Genomic DNA, 13,826 nt, shown 5'->3' with positions numbered 1-13,826 from the left:
AGACTTAATTTAAAGGAAGGGACAAGTAAGGCATTTGGCCTGGTGTGCATATTCAACGATATATAATGCACATTATTGCTTAATATCAACAAGTATAATCGTAAGGTTAATTAATAAAACGGTTAAATGTGACGGCTATTATATATAACGGGCACAGCCATTTTGTACCATATCAGTGAGTACGCCCTCGGGCGAGCTGGTGGTTACGTAATACTTAACGCTTAACGTCAGGAATGAGCCTTAGAACTAGAGAAACAGAATCTACCTGGTTTTTGCGGGATGATAAATGGTCATACATTGCAATGTTCTGTAATAATACACATCCCAGTAAGCCAGCAATAAGTATATCCAGCACTATATATTTTTTTTCAATACAAAATAAAATACCATTGTCAAAGTGGCTATACAACGAGTCAAAATAATTAACAGTGTTTTGTCCATGCATTAACCTACATACTGAAATGATACACGGAGTGTTTTCTTAGTTAATTGGTCTGTGCTGTTAGTTGCTTCGACCTGTGATTCCTGATTGGCAGGTGTGTATTTGATTGGTAACCAGACGAGCCAATTAATTGACGCTGTCTAGACACAAAAATACATACTGGTATTGTGGAATATTACCTGTCCTAAAATGGTAATGAACATGGTTCATTACTGTAAATAGTTCTGTAAAACTATTGATTAAGTAGACTTTTCCATCTAAAACCACAGAATTGACCAATTACATAGTCCCAAAGAAAAGAAAATTATCACTTTGGTATCGTGGGTTGTCGTTTTTGCTCCAACGTAGCATATCAATAGGCCTAATAGTGTACATTTTTCCTTTGGATTATTTAACAGAAAAATACTATAACCCCATTTTGTTCCATTAATGCAACTTGAAATATATTTAGTTAAATAGTTTATTATATTATTACGTCATTTATGCTATTTTACATGTCAGGTTGATCAAAGAGAAGCGCCTTGTCGAAAATTACTGCTTTTGGTTACACTGTACATACAGGAAATGGTCAGGAGCTGACGTCACTTCGCCCCAAGCTATCTCATCGGACGTCACAAAATGGCTGCCCCCAGTTAGCAGGAATAATCATATTTTTTTATTAACTCTAAAATTACGCGTTTTTCATTTGCTAAAGTGTCAGTATGTGTTGGTGGTCCGGGTATGCATCTTTCCAACACATAAGGCTCTTGTTTGAGTTGACCCTACCTTTAAGACTAAAAATGTATGATTATGGAAATAGGTTTTTGGTGATTTCATAAAAAATTTTTTTAGCAAAATTTAAATAAAATAAATTCTGTGATGTGTCGAACAGCAGCTTAAACCCTGGGTATGTGTTGTTCTGTATGAAAATGTATTGTCCTGTGTGAAAATGTATTTTCTGGTATGAAAATGGATATATAAGACACCTTGCTGCCTGTCAATTGGGAAAAGCCTATGTAGCAGCAACATGGGCCAGGTGTCAGACCAAACATGGAGTATGTGTTGTCCTACTGTGGATACAAGAGATTATTTGCTGCTTATCAGTTGGGAGTGTGGCATATGTGATAGGTATCAAACCAAACACGGAGTATGTGTTGTCCTACTGTGGATACAAGAGATTATTTGCTGCTTATCAGTTGGGAGTGTGGCATATGTGATAGGTATCAAACCAAACACGGAGTATGTGTTGTCCTACTGTGGATACAAGAGATTATTTGCTGCTTATCAGTTGGGAGTGTGGCATATATGTGATAGGTATCAAACCAAACACGGAGTATGTGTTGTCCTACTGTGGATACAAAAGATTATTTGCTGCTTATCAGTTGGGGTGGCATAATTGACAGTAGCATTGACCAGCCAATAACACTCGTTAAAATATCATTAAACAAATATTTCTTTCTTTTATGTACATAATTTATTTTATTCGATTCTCCTTTACAATGTTTTTTTTTTCATATATACATTGGTGCTTTGATTTTGTCATTATTATTCTATTATTACATTATATGAATTATATTTGTAGATTTAAATTACTTCATATGAATAGAGGGGCATTGAATTTGGGGATTTTTAAAAAGAATCCCGCCAGAATCGTAAACATGATTTAATAATAATAATAATATATATTTTGAGATTCCGTCTCATAATGTTACACTTGCGACCCAAAATCTGGGATTCACAGAAGCACCGAATTGTGTTATATTTTCAGCCTGTGAATATGTTCAGGATTCTAGGGACATTTTTATACTCTTATAATGTATCAAGTGATTGAACGTGTAGAATAAATACAGTACTCGTTAATAATAGCAGGTGTACTAGGATTTTATATTTGGTATAGATCTCGGGGATTCTTATTCAAGACCACTTTGTTGATACATACTGGTACATGACTGTAAGCTTTTATCAGAAACTGTTTTGGTACTTGCTTTACAACATGTCAGAATCAAATCCTGGGATCACCAGACGATCAAGACTGATATTTCTGTACATAACATTGTGTTATATCACCTGGAAAGTTCACTTTCTGTACATAATATTGTGTTATACCACCCGGAAAGTTCACTTTCTGTACATGACATTGTGTTATACCACCTGGAAAGTTCACTTTCTGTACATGACATTGTTATACCACCCGGAAAGTTCACTTTCTGAACATGACACTATGTTATACCACCCGGAAAGTTCACTTTCTGTACAAAAACACTATGTTATACCATGTAAAAGCATCATAGCAGCATAATTTGGCCAAGCTGCTGAAATGTTGTCAAACTACTTTTTTATTTGTGTGTTATTCTTGTCAAAGCAATTGATTAAGACAAAATAAATTTTCAAAGGCCTATAGGTAGGCATCTTAATTTAATCTACCTGGGCTCCGTTCCACGAAGCGATCTTAGCACTACTATCACCGTAAATATCTACCATCGCGACCTTAATTTTTGTCTACGATCGCCAGCCTGTTCCACGACACGGCGTAGCTTACTATCGTCGTAAATTACTGTGAACATTTACAATGGGTAGGAGGCAGTTGTAAGCCACTAACGTAGCTGTCAAATGGCAGTTAAATGATGATTTTGTCATTTTTGAAGAACGACGGTAACTTTTTGTATAAAAATGGATCTAATATATAGCAAACAACTTTTATAAAATTCAGCGTTCGATGAAAAAACATTCTAGACCATAGACTTTCACACAAAAATACGGGAGATAACTCTCATGTCTTATTAATTTGGCAATTATCGCTTAGCAAATAAACTGACAAAGTTACTTCATGGATGTCTGATAGCAATGAATACATCTAAGATGTTCCGAAAAGTTGGTAACCAATTCATTATTTAACTAATTAGTACTTCTTCATAAAGAATATTTTAATCATTAAAGGGGCACCTACGACTACCATAAGGTTGCTTTGTGGAACGGCTGTAAAGTTTACGGTGCCAGTTGTAAAATTCACTGTAAGTCACTATAATTAATCTTAGCTACAATTCTTTTGTGGAACGGGGCCCTGGTACCTGCAATCACATGGTATTTAAGAGATTTTTTATTAGCAACCTTCATTTTTGGAAAAACCTTTTTTGAGTGTATTTCAGAACTAAAATGTAAATGCATTTATCTCAGGAAGACAAATATCTCATCACTGTTATTCAGGGCTTCTAGAAAAATTTTTTAAATCCACTAGCCATGGGATCAGTGATTAAAAACATTTACTAGCCACAATTAAAAATTCACTAGCCCTACTTTAAGTTAATACAATTTTACTAAATAATAGTAATAATCAGATATGTCACCTAAAAAGGGAGATGGGGCTTAAAAACACTAACATTAGGGATTGAGGTGGGGTCAGGATATTCATATTTACAAAATAGACTCAATTGCAATATTTAACCATTATTTTTTTCGCTAGCTGTTGGGCGTGTCAATAGTAGTTATTAACTAGCCCAACATTGAATATCACTAGCCATGGGAGTGGGGCTACCATAATCTAGAAGCCCTGTGTTATTTTTACATTGCAACTATACTAAAAATATATATATATATATATATAAAAATGTTCTGCAATTACTCCATGCAGTTCAACTTAAATAAAATGTCTCTTGTTGAAATCAGTCATTCAGACATTGGAAAGTAATCATGCTTGTATATAAGAATTTTGTTGCCATGTAATCATTAGTGCCTACTCCGTATTTGGTGATACATGATGTAAGTTTTGTTTGAAAAGTTTATAATAAAATAATTATAATTTAATACTTGTTTTTTGTGTCATTGCTGAGTGTATACAATATGTTGGAGAATGTTCAAGTTGGCTTTGTATAGATTTATTAAAAATATTATAAATAAGGGCCAAGATAATTGTTTCCCATGATCCCACACTTTATAGTCCATTCTCCAATTTCATCCATTATTTATTTAATGTTTAAATGCAACTACCAAATTACTATTTTATATTTTTAATGGAAAAAAAAATTGCAAGGAAAATTTACAAAATTAATAACTCGAAATGAGAGTATCCTTTTTTCACACTTGTCTCAATGATTCAGTGAGTGATATGTCAGCAGTAGGTGGATTGTGTTAAAACTATGATTTCTGTCTCAACAAACTGTTACATTCCCTCTGAATACAGTATGCAATTAATATGGGTTAAATTACATGCTCATTCAATGATGCAGATGTCATCGCAGGGATGGATTGATGTTCAATAATTAAAAGCAATTGGTTCTATTTACAGAGTGAATATTTGTAATGTTATAGAAAATAGCATTATGTGGGGAAACTCCCTACTCATATACCAGCCTCGGTGGCGTTGTGGTTAGGCCATCGGTCAACAGGCTGGTAGGTAATGGGTTCGGATCCCAGTCGAGGCATGGGATTTTTAATCCAGATACCGACTCCAAACCCTGAGAGTGCTCCGCAAGGCTCAATGGATAGGTGTAAACCACTTGCACTGACCAGTGATCCATAACTGGTTCAACAAAGGCCATGGTTTGTGCTATCCTGTCTGTGGGAAGCGCAAATAAAAGATACCTTGCTGCTAATCGGAAAGAGTAGCTCATGAAGTGGCGACAGCAGGTTTCCTCTCAAAATCTGTGTGGTCCTTAACCATATGTCTGACACCATATAAACGTAAATAAAATGTGTTGAGTGCGTCGTTAAATAAAACATTTCTTTTCTTTACTCATACATGCAGCTTGTGATTTTTGAAGCATTTGTCTTCTGAATATTATAAAACAAAATGATGCTTAAACTTAGTTGTTTTCAAAAACATCAAGGCCCAACTCAGTGATTTTTGTCTTTACCTTTGACATTGCTTGTAAAACTCAATTTGTGACAGTAAAACCAGCATTAACATTTGCAAATGGTCTTTCATGGTTAGTTTAAAACAAGACTTGGACAAATGATTGTGTGCAGCAGCCCTATTTTGGTAACACATTGGGCAGCACAGAACGTGGTGTAGGCTCACACTGGAACAACACAACAGCAGTGTCTGTTCACTAATGTTCGTATATCTTCGTACTCTGGATGGGGAAAAACTTGATTTTGAAATCTACTACTGCCAGATAACTGAAGACAGTGGTTCAAAGGTTAAACACTTGTTATCCAATGCTATAGACAGTGTATCATTCAGCAGGTAGCATTTTGATTTCACAATCTTGATTAGTGATATTTCCAATCAATTTAAAATTGATTAGCAGCTACTGTTTAATGTTTTAAAATAACAATATCTGAAACTTGCGTAGTGAATCACGATGTGATACTGTATAAAATGTTCCCTGTTGAGCTGTAGTCTGACCACAAGATCTTTGAGCTCACGGCCAAGAACACGGATCAATACTTGGTCTTCTGAGTTGTGGTTGTCGTGGGTAACACAAAGATGAAGACTGCCAGTATGGCTGCTGTCAGATAGATTCAATAGGAATAGGGGATTTTAGAATAAAAATATGTTTCAAATATTGACATCAGTTTGGTGTTGCTTATATTTTTTAGAATTTTTTTTTTTTTTAGAATTGTAGGCTATGTTTATGTTTCAGGTTAATCTGTGTTTGAGTCACTAAGTGCGTAACATCATTTAATGACATCTTATAGACTGTTAACACATGTGATTAAAGCTGCTACATGCAACGTTACTATCAACATACAGGCTGTCCAGCAATCCTACTTTTCCTACCTTTTCCTACTTTTTGGTCTTTGTCCTATTTTTCCTACTTTTTCTTCAAAAGTTTTTCCTACTTTTCCTACTTTTTTGTTTCAAAATGTCGCAAATTGCTGTTAAAGTGTGCATATTACTTGTGTTATTATAAACAGTTATGGAAATTATTAAAAAAAATTGCAGCAAGATATATCTCCCAATTTGTGGCACCATATAATCACAACATATTAAAAATTACACCATGATGTAACTATGCATGTAAATATGTATATTGATTAATACAGTGTACAATAATTTGAAATAAATGTATAACGTGACTCTTACATAAGATTCATATTATTTTGGATAGAACAGAAAATACAGGTATAAACTGAGAACCACATTAAAAATGTTAGTGTTTTGTTAATAATACCACTTTTTTGGATTTAACACATTTGTTTTCAGTCCTACTTTTGTCCTACTTTTTCCTTCTGTTTTCCTACTTTTTCATAAGGGTGTGCTGGACAGCTTGCATATATCTACATCGTAAAATTAAATACAACACATCACCGAGTGACAATAAATTCATTTGCCGCTTTTGGATATGACATGTAGTGTCCTTCACTGACTGGCTAAGCTGTTAAGACCAAGAAATATTAAGTTAATATTGACAGCATCATACATGTTTCATCAATGGGCTTTCTGCCAGAACATAATCTGAGGGTACCTAATAAAAACAAAACTGATTATAAGTGCCTCTATTGTTTGAAACATTTTGAAATTGGGACACTGCACGTCATGTCGTTTAAAGGGACAGACCCTAGTTTCAACCCATGAAAATTAACACTATGTTTAGTTAAAGGGACAGACCCTAGTTTCAACCCATGAAAATTAACACTAAGTTTAGTTAAAGGGACAGACCCTAGTTTCAGCCCATGAAAATTAACACTAAGTTTAGTTAAAGGGACAGACCCTAGTTTCAACCCATGAAAATTAACACTAAGTTTAGTTAAAGGGACAGACCCTAGTTTCAGCCCATGGAAATTAACACTAAGTTTAGTTAAAGGGACAGACCCTAGTTTCAACCCATGAAAATTAACACTAAGTTTAGTTAAAGGGACAGACCCTAGTTTCAACCCATGAAAATTAACACTATGTTTAGTTAATCTACAAATATACCCTCTAAAAATAGACTAAAGGTCGACTCCATAACTGTTACTTCTCAGGCACACATGCGTTTTTGAAAATATGAGAAATGCATTTTGTGACATTAAAAACACCAGGATGACCAAAAACATAAAATCTAAGTAAAGTATAGTTTTAGTTATCAGAAATGGCTCCAATAGTAAAACATGCCTTAGTGTTTAAAAACTAGGGTATGTCCCTTTAACAAATTTTAAGCAGCAGATCTTTTATTATAATTTTCCTAAAAATATTAAAATGTATCTGTTAATTTCCAAGATTTTAGGGTATGTAATATTACCCTTCGTAAGCCTGATTAATAATAGAGAGGTAAGACGGTAGCCCATTGGTAAAATGTCTCTTGATGCATAGTCGGTCTGATTGATCTCTTGTCGGTGAACACTTGCTCGGCAACAAAGGCAATAGTATGTACTATTCTGTCTGTGTGATGGTGCATGTAAAAGATCCCTTGATGCCAATGAAAAAGGGTGGCCCATGGAGTGGCTGCAATCCATTTCCCATCTCGTCTTATCTGATGAGTGTAACTGTACGTCCCCCTCCTGAAACCGTTTGTTTTTTAAATGACACCACTGTTTCACATTTATTACTGTACTTAATCATTGGCTGTAGGATCATGTCAAACATTTGCGAATTCTGATTTGTTTTTTTTAGAGAAAACCCATTAGAACCAATGGATCATTTATATGCACTTTTCAATAGATCGAGAGGACAGCACGCATCATGGTCTTTGATATAGTGGTTGTGTAGAACACTGTTTAGTACAGTTGAAAACTCCAGTGAAATCGATCCTACGACAAGAGCACCGCAGTCTTTGATATAGCAGTTGTGTAGAACACTGTTTAGTATGGTGGAAAACTCCAGTGAAATCGATCCTACGATTCAAGCACCTCGGTCTTTGATATAGCAGTTGTGTAGAAGACAGTTTAGTATGGTGGAAAACTCCAATGAAATCGATCCTACGACTCAAGCACCTCGGTCTTTGATATAGCAGTTGTGTAGAAGACAGTTTAGTATGGTGGAAAACTCCAATGAAATCGATCCTACGACTCAAGCACCTCGGTCTTTGATATAGCAGTTGTGTAGAAGACAGTTTAGTATGGTGGAAAACTCCAATGAAATCGATCCTACGACTCAAGCACCTCGGTCTTTGATATAGCAGTTGTGTAGAAGACAGTTTAGTATGGTGGAAAACTCCAATGAAATCGATCCTACGACTCAAGCACCTCGGTCTTTGATATAGCAGTTGTGTAGAAGACAGCTACGACTCAAGCACCTCGGTCTTTGATATAGCAGTTGTGTAGAAGACAGTTTAGTATGGTGGAAAACTCCAATGAAATCGATCCTACGACTCAAGCACCTCGGTCTTTGATATAGCAGTTGTGTAGAAGACAGTTTAGTATGGTGGAAAACTCCAATGAAATCGATCCTATGACTCAAGCACCTCGGTCTTTGATATAGCAGTTGTGTAGAACACTGGGTAGTACAGTGGAAAACTCCTTGCTTTTCCAAAAATGACAGCAGTCTCCATTCATGTATTTAGATAAAGCTTTGACCTGTAAAACTAATACTTGTTTATTGAACTTGTTGACCCAAAACCTCATACCTAAATCAGGAAATATTATTGAGAATAAAATGTCAGCGAATTTAGCGAGGCTAATATTTCATGAGGCTAAAATTAAAGAGGTCTACGACAGACTGTTTGGAAAACAAATTGTGCCACTGTTGTCTCAGTGATTAACTGAACACAACAATGGTTGCATGCTATTGATTAAACCAAAATAATCGCTAACCATAATACATGTAGTTAGTTAGCAAGCACATTATTGCAATTTTCTACTAAATTTAAGTTTGTAAGATGTATAGGTAATGTCAAAGTAAATAAAAAATATTATTTCAGCTGATCCTACAATGTAAGATTATTTATTCTCTCATCTTCAGGTATGTAGGACAGGGCTATCCCATGAAAGAAAGCTATGTAAGAAATTTCTATCCTACATGGGATATCACACGCACTTGATTAACATGACGTCGTTGGTAATATACGACGTCCTATTAATGTGAGATGGTGACGTGAGGTCATTAGACACAGTTTTAAATAAAAATAATTTTTTATTAAAACCTTCATTAAGCTATCTTGTTAATTTGTAGTGTTACATTTTATTTAACACATGAAACAAACAAGATAAATGTGAAAGTGTAGTTTATTTATGATAAAATGGTCAAATAAAAAAGTTACTTGTTCAGCCATCTTTGTCTGTTCGTGTAAAATAATGGTTTATTTGCCAAATGAATGAGAGAAAAAGACTCCATCATATGCGATCATGTGGAATAGAAAAAGTACACCCTCAGTGGTTAGAATTTCGATCACCTCGGATGTTCTTTTTTCTATCCCATATGACGGAGTCTTGTAATATTTTTTATTAGTATCTGATATGACGACGTTGCTAATGCTTTATGTTGCTAATATTTCTATAGATTTGGATTTCAATGTATTTTACGATCTCAATATTTTATCATTTACAGTAATGGTACTACATGTATTGTTGATGCAAATAGTTATGGAATATAGTTTATGAAGTATGCAAACCTACTTTTTTGTTTGCATAAAATGTATTTTAAGCTACCAGTGTGATAAACATCAGGGCTAATCAAATTTACCAAAATTAATAATTTAAGCAAACAGCTTTAAGTAATGTGTAAATGAATGGTAAAATAAAAAGCTTTGTTTTACACAGACTGGAGCCATCGTGTTTAATAATTTACTATTGAAATTGTTCATTACACCAAAGTACCTGTTGTTATTTCAGAAACTGAACAGCCAAGAATCTGAGTCTGAGGTGGAGAATGTCACGGGTAAAGGTTACGAGTGCGCCGTCCGTAGCTGTAGCAACAAGCAGTACGACGAGGCAGGGGAGCTCCGAGATGAGACACACTTCTTCCGATTCCCGCCAGGTGACAAGGAGCGGACCAGGTGGTGTCAGCTCATCAACCGACCGCAGGGCGAACGTGGCTTCAAGGTCACCAATGCAACGCGACTCTGTCACCACCATTTTGCTGAGAAACACCTGCGCAAGATGTTATCTGGCTACTGGGAGCTGAAGCCTAATGCAGAGCCAACATTAAACCTGTCCTGATAAAACCAAATATACACTGAATCTAAACCTGTCCTGATAAAACCAAATATATACTGAATCTAAACTTGAAATGATAAAACCAAATATACACTGAATCTAAACTTGAATTGATAAAACCAAATATATACTGAATCTAAACTTGAAATGATAAAACCAAATATACACTGAATCTAAACTTGAACTGATAAAACCAAATATATACTGAATCGAAACTTGTCATGATAAAACCAAATATACACTGAATCTAAACTTGAAATGATAAAACCAAATATACACTGAATCTAAACATGTCCTGATAAAACCAAATATACACTGAATCTAAACCTGTCCTGATAAAACCAAATATACACTGATTCTAAAATTGAAATGATAAAACCAAATATATACTGAATCTAAACTTGAAATCATAAAACCAAATATATACTGAATCTAAACATGTCATGATAAACCCAGCTAGAGGCCCACTTTCCATTAAGGCGATTCCATGTTAATTAACCTATATTTTTTTAGATGATTCTCCTCTAGAAAGTTTATCAACATGTAAGCTTCAAAACTCCGATATTGTTGTCCATGTTCCTGTACAATTAGTAAAACACATTTGGACAATTACCTTCTCAATTATGCTGCCAGTGGAAATTCTACATTATTATGTCAACACGTGTATGGGAAAGGAACGGTGTACATACATTTTATCGATAAACTTGAAACTGAACTGAAAAGCAGGCCATAAATTGAATCTAAACTTGTCATAAAGCCAACCATAATCTAAATCTGTCATGATAAAACCTAGCTATACACAGAATAATCTAAATCTGTCCTGATAAAACCAGCTATACACAGAATAATCTAAATCTGTCGTGATAAAACCAGCTATACACAGAGTAATCTAAATCTGTCGTGATAAAACCAGGTATACACAGAGTAATCTAAATCTGTCGTGATAAAACCATCTATACACAGAGTAATCTAAATCTGTAGTGATAAAACTAGCTATACACAGAGTAATCTAAATCTGTCGTGATAAAACCAGCTATACACAGAGTAATCTAAATCTGTCGTGATAAAACCATCTATACACAGAGTAATCTAAATCTGTCATGATAAAACCAGCTATACACAAAATAATCTAAATCTGTTGTGATAAAACTAGCTATACACAGAATCTAAACTTGTCGTGATAAAACTAGCTATACACAGAATCTAAAATCAGAAAAACTTGTTGTTGTATACTAAATCTAAACTTGTCATAAAACCAGCTATACACATAATCTAAATCTGTTGTGATAAAACCAGCCATACACATAATCTAAATCTGTTGTGATAAAACTAGCTATACACAGAATCTAAACTTGTTGTTATAAAACCAGCTATACACAGAATCTAAACTTGTTGTGATAAAACCAGCTATACACAGAATCTAAACTTGTCGTGATAAAACCAGCTATACACAGAATCTAAACTTGTTTGATAAAACCAGCTATACACAGAATCTAAACTTGTCGTGATAAAACCAGCTGTACACAGAATCTAAACTTGTCGTGATAAAACTAGTTATACACAGAATCTAAACTTGTTCTTATAAAACCAGTTGTATACTAAATCTAAACTTGTCATAAAACCAGCTATACACATAATCTAAATCTGTTGTGATAAAACCAGCCATACACATAATCTAAATCTGTTGTGATAAAACTAGCTATACACAGAATCTAAACTTGTTGTTATAAAACCAGCTATACACAGAATCTAAACTTGTCGTGATAAAACTAGCTATACACAGAATCAAAACTTGTTGTTATAAAACCAGCTATACACAGAATCTAAACTTGTCATAAAACTAGCTATACACATAATCTAAACTTGTCATAAAACTAGCTATACACAGTATCAAAACTTGTTGTTATAAAACCAGCTATACACAGAATCTAAACTTGTCATAAAACTAGCTATACACATAATCTAAATCTGTTGTGATAAAACCAGCCATACACATAATCTAAATCTGTTGTGATAAAACTAGCTATGTTGTGATAAAACTAGCTATACACAGAATCAAAACTTGTTGTTATAAAACCAGCTATACACAGAATCTAAACTTGTGATAAAACTAGCTGTACACAGAATCTAAACTTGTTGTTATAAAACCAGCTATACACAGAATCTAAACTTGTTGTTATAAAACCAGCTATACACAGAATCTAAACTTGTCGTGATAAAACTAGCTATACACAGAATCAAAACTTGTTGTTATAAAACCAGCTATACACAGAATCTAAACTTGTGATAAAACTAGCTGTACACAGAATCTAAACTTGTTGTTATAAAACCAGCTATACACAGAATCTAAACTTGTTGTTATAAAACCAGCTATACACAGAATCTAAACTTGTCGTGAAAAAACTAGCTGTACACAGAATCTAAACTTGTCGTGATAAAACCAGCTATACACAGAATCTAAACTTGTCGTGATAAAACTAGTTATACACATAATCTAAACTTGTTCTTATAAAACCAGTTGTATACTAAATCTAAACTTGTCATAAAACCAGCCAGACCCATAATCTAAATCTGTTGTGATAAAACCAGCTATAGACATAATCTAAACTTGTTGTTATAAAACCAGCTGTATACTGAATCTAAACTTGTCATAAAAACAGTCATACAAATAATGTAAAAGTCATGGTAAAACCAGCTATACATGTACACTGAATCTAAACTTGTCATCATAAAACCAGCAAAATCTGAATCTTAAGCTTGTCATAAAAACAGCTATACTCTGAATCTGAACTTGTCATAAAAGCAGCTAAAGCTGAATCTAAATTTATGATAAAACCAGCTAAATCTGAATCTAAACTTGTCATGATAAAACCAGCTATACACTGAATCTAAACTTGTCATGATAAAACCAGCTATACACTGAATCTAAACTTGTCATGATAAAACCAGTTAAAGCTGAATCTAAACTTATCCTGATAAAACCATCTATACACTGAATCTAAACTTATCCTGATAAAACCAGCTATACACTGAATCTAAACTTATCCCGATAAAACCAGCTATACACTGAATCTAAACTTATCCCGATAAAACCAGCTATACACTGGTATAAACATGTCTTGTACACAATAACAAATATGAATATAAAGTGAAGCTTTAAAAAAAATTTTAATCAGTTTTTGTCTACCCAAAATGGTGAGCTTTTAAATAGATTTGACTCATTTGCCACATGTAGTTTTTCCATGTGAAATATGAGCTAGGACTAGGTAGAAAGTAACAAACATGGGTCATTCACTTGCTGAAAGAAGCAGCAGTTATCAACTGCACCATACTTTTATTTATTTGGTGTAGGCTGAGGCACAGTCAATTTGAGGCTTGAGATTGTTCAACG

Source organism: Gigantopelta aegis, chromosome 6 (assembly GCF_016097555.1).
Source record: "Gigantopelta aegis isolate Gae_Host chromosome 6, Gae_host_genome, whole genome shotgun sequence".
Classification (NCBI taxonomy): Eukaryota; Metazoa; Mollusca; class Gastropoda; order Neomphalida; family Peltospiridae; genus Gigantopelta; species Gigantopelta aegis.
The sequence above is the reverse complement of the archived record's forward strand: the minus strand, read 5'-3'. Positions refer to the sequence as shown.